This window comes from Erpetoichthys calabaricus, chromosome 9, assembly GCF_900747795.2.
Source record: "Erpetoichthys calabaricus chromosome 9, fErpCal1.3, whole genome shotgun sequence".
In the NCBI taxonomy this organism is placed as follows: Eukaryota; Metazoa; Chordata; class Cladistia; order Polypteriformes; family Polypteridae; genus Erpetoichthys; species Erpetoichthys calabaricus.
Genome location: NC_041402.2, coordinates 100,149,100 through 100,157,995, shown reverse-complemented (window position 1 = coordinate 100,157,995; position 8,896 = coordinate 100,149,100).

The window sequence follows — 8,896 nt, the reverse complement described above, 5'->3', positions numbered from 1 at the left end:
GTGTCATTGTGGTTTGTTTTCCTTGTACTCCACTTTTCCTTCTATATTCTAAAGGTAACTGAAAACTGGCTATTGGCCATGTGGGAGTGCAACATGGTGTATATATGACCAATCTGCCCTCTAGGTTCCCTTCAATCCTAAAACTGAATTAAGCAAGTTCACTAAATGGAAGAAAGAATGATTGAAAAGGCAAATATTACAAAGAAAATCCATTTGCCAGTAAAAGTTTTTGAATACTAAGAAGTTCTGTGGAATTTATTTTAATTTTTTTTCAGTAATCCCTTGCTTTTTCTTTATTTTTTAACAACAACAACATTTATTTATATAGCACGTTTTCATACAAATAATGTAGCTCAAAGTGCTTTACATGATGAAGAAAGAGAAAAAAAGACAAAATAAGAATTAAAATAAGAGAACACTAATTAACGTAGAATAAAAGTAAGGTCAGATGGCCAGGGAGGACAGAAAAAATTAAAAAAAAACTCCAGATGGCTGGAGAAAAAATAAAATCTGCAGGGGTTCCAAGCAATGAGACCACCCAGCCCCCTCTAGGCATTTTACCTAACATAAATGATATCAATCAGTCCTCATTGTATTCAGGGTTCTCATGGAAGGACTTGATGATGATCATTACATGGACTTCTGGTCTTTAATCCATCAATGTAGGGACATCATGGTGCTTTGATTCGGTGGTGGTGGCGCAGATCGCCACCACAGAAAACCGTAAAAAGAACAGAAGAGAGAGTAGGGGTTAGTATGGATTTTGGAGCCACCATGAATAATAATGATAATTAAATGAATATACAGAGCATCAGGATTAAACTAAAATGAAGCTATGAGAAAGCCATGTTAAAGTAATGTGTTTTCAGCAGTATTTTAAAGTGCTCCACTGTATTAGCCTGGCAAATTCCTATTGGCAAGCTATTCCAGATTTTAGGTCCATAACAGAAGAAGGCCGCCTCACCACTTCTTTCAAGTTTAGTTATTGGAATTCTAAGCAGACACTCATTTAAAAATCTAAGGTTACGATTTGGAGTGTAAGGTGTAAGACATTCCGATATACCTGTATAAGATGGAGTGAGATTATTTAAGGCTTTATAAACCATAAGCAGTATTTTAAAGTCAATTCTGAATGACACAGGTAACCAATGTAGTGACATCAAAACAGCCGTAATGTGCTCGGATTTTCTTTTCCTAGTTAAGATTCTAGCAGCTGCATTCTGCATTAGTTGCAATTGATTTATGTCTTTTTTGGGTAGTCCTGAGAGGAGTGCGTTACAGTAATCTAGTCGACTGAAAACAAAAGCATGAACTAATTTCTCAGCATCTTTGAATGATATAAGAGGTCTAACTTTTGTTATATTTCTTAAAAGAAAAAATGCTGTCCTAGTGATCTGATTAATATGTGATTTAAAATTCAGGTCACAGTCAACAGTTACCCCTAAATTCTTTACCTCCATCTTAACTTTTAATCCTAATGCATCAAGTTTATTTCTAATAACCTCATTATATCCATTATTACCAATCACTAAAATTTCAGTTTTCTCTTTTTTTTAGTTTGAGAAAATTACTACTCATTCATTCAGAAACACAAGTAAGATATTGTGTCAGTGAATCAACAGAGTCCGAGTCATCAGGTGCTATTGATAAGTACAGTTGCGTGTCATCAGCATAGCTGTGGTAGCTCACATTATGCCCCAAGATAATCTGACCTAATGGAAGCATAGGAGTTAATGGAAGAGCAGCAGACCCACGATAGAGCCTTCTGGAACACCATATAGGATATCATGTGTCTTTGAGTTGTAATTACCACAACTAACAAAGAATTTTCTCCCTGCCAGGTAGGATTCAAACCAATTTAAGACACTGCCAGAGAGGCCCACCCACTGACTAAGGCGATTTCTAATAATATTGTGATCAATGGTATCAAATGCGTCACTCAGATCTAAGAGGATGAGAACAGATAAACGGCCTCTGTGTGCATTTACCCGCAAGTCATTTACTACTTAAATGAGTGCAGTTTCTGTACTGTGATTTGTTCTGAAACCCGACTGAAACTTATCAAGTATAGCATACTTATTGAGGTGGTCATTTACAGTCATGGCCGAAATTATCGGACATCATGTCACACAGAACTCCAAAAATGGGCCCGACAAAATTATTGGCACCCTTTCAAAATTGTGGGTAAATCGTTTTATTTCAAGCATATGATGCTCATTTGAACTCACCTGGGGCAAGAAACAGGTACTGGCAATATAGCAATCACACCTGAAGCCAGTTAAAATGGAGAAAAGTTGACTCAACCTTTCTGTTGTGTGTCTGAGTGTGCCACACTAAGCATGGAGAACAGAAAGAAGAGCAAAGAATTGTCTGAGGACTTGAGAACAAAAATTGTGGAAAAATATCAACAATCTCAAGGCTACAAGTCCATCTCCAGAGATCTTCATGTTCCTTTGTCCACTGTGCACAACATAATAAAGAAGTTCACAACACATGGCACTGTAGCTAATCTCCCTGGACGTGGATGGAAGAGAAAAATTGATAAAAGACTGCAACGAAGGATAGTCCGAATGGTGGATAAACAACCCCAATCAACTTCAAAACATATTCAAGCTATTCTGCAGACTCAGGGTGCAACAGTGTCAGATCGAACTATCCGTCGATATCTGAACGAAATGAAACGCTATGGCAGGAGAGCCAGGAAGACCCCACTAAACATAAAAAAGCCAGACTGGAGTTTGACAAAATGTACTTGAGGAAGCCAAAATCCTTCTGGGCGAACGTCTTGTGGTCAGATGAGACCAAGGTAGAGCTTTTTGGTAAAGCTCATCATTCTACTGTTTACAGAAAATGGAATGAGGCCTACGAAGAAAAGAACACAGTACCTACAGTCAAAAATGGTGGAGGTTCTAAAATGTTTTGGGGATGTTTTGCTGCCTCTGGCACTGGATGCCTTGACTGTGTGCAAGGCATCATGAAATCTGAAGACTACCAAAAGATATTGGGGCACAATGTAGGGCCCAATGTCAGAAAGCTGGGTCTGCGTCAGAGGTCATGGGTGTTCCAGTAGGACAATGACCCTAAACATACCTCTAAAAGCACTCAGAAATGGTTGAAGACAAAGCGCTGGAGAGTTCTGAAGTGGCCAGCAATGAGTCCGGATCTAAATCCGATTGAACACTTATGGAGAGATCTCAAAATTGCTGTTGGGAGAAGGCGCCCTTCAAATCTGAGAAACCTTGAGCAGTTTGCACAAGAAGAGTGGTCAGAAATTCCAGTTGAGAGGTGTAACAAGCTTGTTGATTGTTATAGGAAGCACTTGATTTCAGTTATTTTTTCCAAAGGGCATGCAACCAAATATTAAGTAGAGGGTGCCAATAATTTTGTCCAGCCCGGTTTTTGAGTTTTGTGTGAAATGATGTCAGATTTGGCTTTTTTTTCTCTGTTTTTTTGTGTTGTTCCAATGCAAATAAAGGAAATAAACATATATATACCAAAACATTTGTAATTGCAACAATTTTCTGGGAGAAATGGTGCATTTTCAAGGAAAATTCCAGGGGTGCTGATAATTTCGGCCATGACTGTAGCTGTATAATGACTGCCTTCTCTAGAATTTTACTTAAGAAAGGCAAGTTCAAGATAGGTCTGATATTTTCAAAAGCAGAGGAGTCAAGATTATTTTTCTTGAGTAGGGCTTTAACAGCAGTCTTAAGACAGTCTGGGAAGACCCACGTATCTATTGACAAATTTACTATGTCAAGAATACTATCAATTAGTACGCCGGATACTACTTTGAAAGAACTTGTTGGTATTGGGTCAAGGACGCATGTGGAGGGTCTCAGTTAAGAAATTATTTTATATAAATCAGGTAAAATCCTGGTGAAAGAATTGAATTTGTTTATAATGGAGTACTGGGGCTTAAGAGGATGAGTGTTGGGGAGATGTACTATATTGTTTCTAATATCATTAATTATTTGATTAAAAAATACAGCAATAGCCTCACAAGTTTCACTGGAAGTATTTTGGAGGTATTCCATTGAGTGACCTGGGTTTAGCAGATGATCAATTGTAGAGAATAAGACTCTGGGATTACTAGCATTGTTATTTATAATCTTAGAGAAATAGCAGCTCCTCTCAAGACGGACTATGTTGTTGTATTCTGTTATTTTAACCTTCAATATCTCATAGTGGATAGTTAGTTTAGTTTTTCTCTATTTACTCTCAGCTCTCCGGCATGTTCTCTTTAAATCAGACACTCTTTGGGTCTTCCATGGTATAACAATGCTAGAAGATTTTTTAACTGTCTTTTCAGGTGTGACTATGTCAGCAGCAGCTCTCACCTTAGTATTAAAATTTTCCACCTTACTATTTACATTATCCTTGCTTTTGTAAGTTATTAATTCAATGGTACACACTGTATTTGACTGTTGGGTCAAAACATTTTTATGTCAAAGGGTACATAGTTCATCTATATACAGTATATCTTCATGGAAGGATTAATCAGAGTGTGGCCCTTTACATTAAATCAGTCTGAAAGAATTTAAGCTGTTGCAACCTACACACACACAAAAAAAAAAAATCACATGAAGAAATTGGTTTGGTCACTTCTCCAAAAATAAATGTCTTTTGTAGGTTGTAAATAAGCAGTGTTCGTGAACAGATGGATGCTGTCCTTGTTCACTCATTCATCTGTGATTACAAGCAGCTCTGAGAAGAGGACATTTGAAATATGTAAGTTTGTTTTCATAGTTTTTATTCTATCAATTGTCAATCAACTGAAACTGCATGGTCATGCTTAAATATTAAGAATGCTCTCTTTTAATATTTATTCACTTTTTAACTATTATACTGTAAATGTTATAAACATTTTTAATTCTATAATCTTGTCCTCAATATCTACTAAAAGTTCAGCACAGTACAGTACAGTATCTAATGTTCTAAACTTCAGCTGGCACCAAAATATATTGGTAACAAAAGTTGATGTGTTTAGATACTAGCTTGACAATTTAGTTAACACAGTATTTACAGTATGTACTATGTATTTACCATGAGAAAAAATTAAAAAACAACAATAACAAGAAGAATAATGTTGGCTAATAGTGTAAAAGTATAGCTAGTGGAGGAAGTTCTCTTTCCTACAGATTGTGCTGCTTCCAGTATTTTATTATAAACATTTATGAAGTTAAAGCAAGTGTTTCCAGTTTATATGGAGCTCTTCACTGATGATTGGGTCACAGTACTGCAAGGACAACTAAATATTAAAGGACCAACCACTGTACAAAATTCACATAGAATTTTCCTTGTGTACTAAACATGTATTGAGTATGATAATTAAACTTTATTTTGAAATGTGTAATACTTATTTAATTTAGGTAATGTGTGCCTTATAACAACAGTTTTACAATGGTATTTATCAATGTATCCTTTAATAATTATAGAAAAATTAATGACATTCTAAATTCATACTTGTAGGTTTGTACTATTGATTTTATGGATTACCCTTTTTATTAGATCACACTGATGGAGCAATGTATTCTGTTCTTTATTGGTAATTGGCAGAGTTTTTTCTTGTCTGTTATGATTCAGCAGATACAATAGAAAGAGGAAAGGACATTATCAGAAAGAGCTAAAGATTAATTTGTTAGAGTATTGTTCATCAGAGAAGAGGACAATGCTGGCATTTAGAGCATTTGTGGGTACAAAAGTAAAGAAAAGAGACAAAGGAAGACCTAGAGTTTAGAAAGGAAAATATCAAATAAAAATTCAATACTTTGCAGGGAAAAAGAAAATCTAATGTTTCATTTAGGGAGACAAAGAAAATAACATGCAATCAGATTATTCTCCTGGATATTATGCAGTCAAAAATGATTTGAACTGGTCACTACCTCACATTTTTATGTGTAGCAAATGTTTAGTACTGCATTATATGTAACAGCTTGTAATTATAGCCTTTAGTCTGTCAAATTAATTTATTAGAATAATTTACAATGGCTCAGATTAATTGTGTGCTCTTCCATTATCTAGACACATTGTAATCAGGAGATACAAATTCAAATGTTTACCAGTTAAACATATACTGTGCGTCCTGTTCTATGTGTAAGCCTAGCATTTGGTGATTTCATATTATTTATCAACCAATGGAGCAAATAATCCTGGACATGTCATTTGCTAGAGCGACACTGTCCCTGTACTCCACAGGACTATTTGGTATCTCTTTCTAATTAACCTGCTTTACACTGGGGCCCTTATCCACCTTAATAAAAGAACAGATGTCTGCCTGGTTGCAATGTCACTGTTATATGCCATTTGGTATGGAATTCGTAAAAGTACTGCTAATGTTTGTCATGTGCCATCAGTTGCAATGACAAATGCAAAGCATTTTATTACTACAAATGTTTGTGATGCACCATCTGTTGGAATGACATATTCAATGCATTTTATTACTACATGCATTACAAAATAATAAATGGTGCACTGCAAACATTAATTCTTGAGTCTATATTGATTTGTTAGATTTCAACCTGTCTCAGATGGGTTGCAGAGCTAGTGTGATAATAAATACACTGCTTTTTGTGAAAGAGTATCATAAATCTATGTCTACATGCCACACCAGTCATTGTTCTTGTTTAATGTATAGCAGTGAGTCAATGGTTAGTTAGGTTGGTCAAGATGATGTCTTACATTATATGACTTCCTAGTCACATGAGTGGCATCTGTGCCATTGCCACCAACAAAGAGACTAAATGGCACAAAATGACAGTGTCCACGAGAACCAAAATGGTGGTGTTAAAAATAACAAAACATAACAGCAAACATGAAACTACATATTGAAAATAAAGAAGCAGACAAGCATGCATAATAAAAAAAAAACTCATCTTGGTCCAAATGAAAACCATTAAATCACAAAAGAAAGTATCCAATTTGGGAATTTAACAGCTGAGAGCTAATTAGTTGTAAATGATTTTTTATTTTTGACATCATCATCAGACTGTGACCTCCAGCCCAAATTCACACAGTTTAGAGCCAAGTGTCATGTACAACACTTAGTACATCCATTAGGATTATTTCCTTCATTTATATCCTCTGAGGAAAAAAAGTGATTTGCTCTCTGCAGTTACTAAGAGGAAATTGAGTTTATATATTTCAGGCATTTGTCCACAAGTAAGGATAAAGGTTATTACGAGACTGAACAGCAAATCAGTACAGTATGAACAGTTGAGAGTTAAACCTGAGTCCTTAGAAAAGTTTTAATTTTACCAGTCAGTCTATATCCATATTCTCACCTAAGGTCATGAGCTATGAGCAATGACAGATGACATATTACATATCGTCACCAGTGGCCACAACAAGGATTCTGCGCAGTGTTCCTCAGCTCTCTGATTGTGACAAAGTGAAGAGATTGCCAATGCAGGAAGGTCTTGGAGTAGAATTGCTACATTTGTGGTTATCTTGGCATGTGGTTAGGATATCCCCTAACAATTCCTAGAAGTTATGTGCCAGGTGTCATGCATTGCAACATGTTGCAGGGACAGTCCCGTGACAAACTAAAGGGATTATATCTTCTTTGGCTGGTCCTGGAATAAAAGGAAATATTTCAGAAGGACTGAAAACTGTTACTGAGGATAGTGTGACTTGGTCTGTAGCATACATTTGTGTTAACATTTTAATACTCTTGAGTGTTGATGAAATCTGCTTTTTTACATTTTATTATTTTAAACACCTTACTACTAACCAAACAAATAAAAATACTTGAAAAAAATATACTACTTTATATACTCACATATAAGTCAGGTCTTGGAACCCGAAAAATCGATCATAAATTCAGACCCCGACTTATACGCCCGTTCAAAAATGCAACACTTAATTTTATTTTATTTTTTTTTACACATTCTTGCCTCCTCCAATCTCGCATCAGTTTCTCAGACGCGTCGAACTTTGTTGCAGCAACGCAGTTAACAATTTCTTTCGCTACTTCAACGACATTTAATTTAAAACCAGCTTCATATTTTCTTCTGATCGAATAAGGGATGCATCTTACGATAAAGGTGTATGAGGGTGTGAGATACAAAAAACACAAATCAATGCAAACGTTGCTTCGGAATAGTTCAGGTATTAACGTGTGGTCACGTAGGCACAACAGCGAGAGAGGTTAGGATTTTGGAGGATGCAATGATACAGCACATTGCCGCACCCACATGGAAAAAAACGCAGTGTGCTCATGGTTACTTTCTCAAGAGGGTATTAGCATATCATAATCTCTTGGACCAATAGCGTGAGTTTTCCATGTTCGACTTCTACAACCAACATTATTAAGTACCAGAAATTATACAGTCCTGACTTATCCGCGAGTATATACGGTAAACATTATTATTTCCATCCATCCATCCATCCATTTTCCAACCCGCTGAATCCGAACACAGGGTCACGGGGGTCTGCTGGAGCCAATCCCAGCCAACACAGGGCACAAGGCAGGAAACAATCCTGGGCAGGGTGCCAACCCACCGCAGGACGGTCATGAGATTAATTAATTAAAATAAACATTGCTAAATATTCCGATTCCCACATGTGTAAAATAGTCTTAATTCAACCACAACACCATACAATACAATAGCAAATTCTCTGTTTTGCAGGTGCCCAGTGCTTTTCTAAATTTCAGGGTGGAATTACCATTAGATAAGCCCTCAAGTTGTCTCCCAAGCACAGGAGTATGACAGATTGTTGATTCCAAACTTTGGGCAAATCATTTAAATACAATTCTATACAAACTCATTAGCGTTAATATCCTTCTAACAAAATTATTTTGCACATACTAATGATAATTTGAAAATATACATGATAGCTGTAAAATTTAGCACACAAATATAATAACTTGAAAATTAATATTTATGTCAAAACA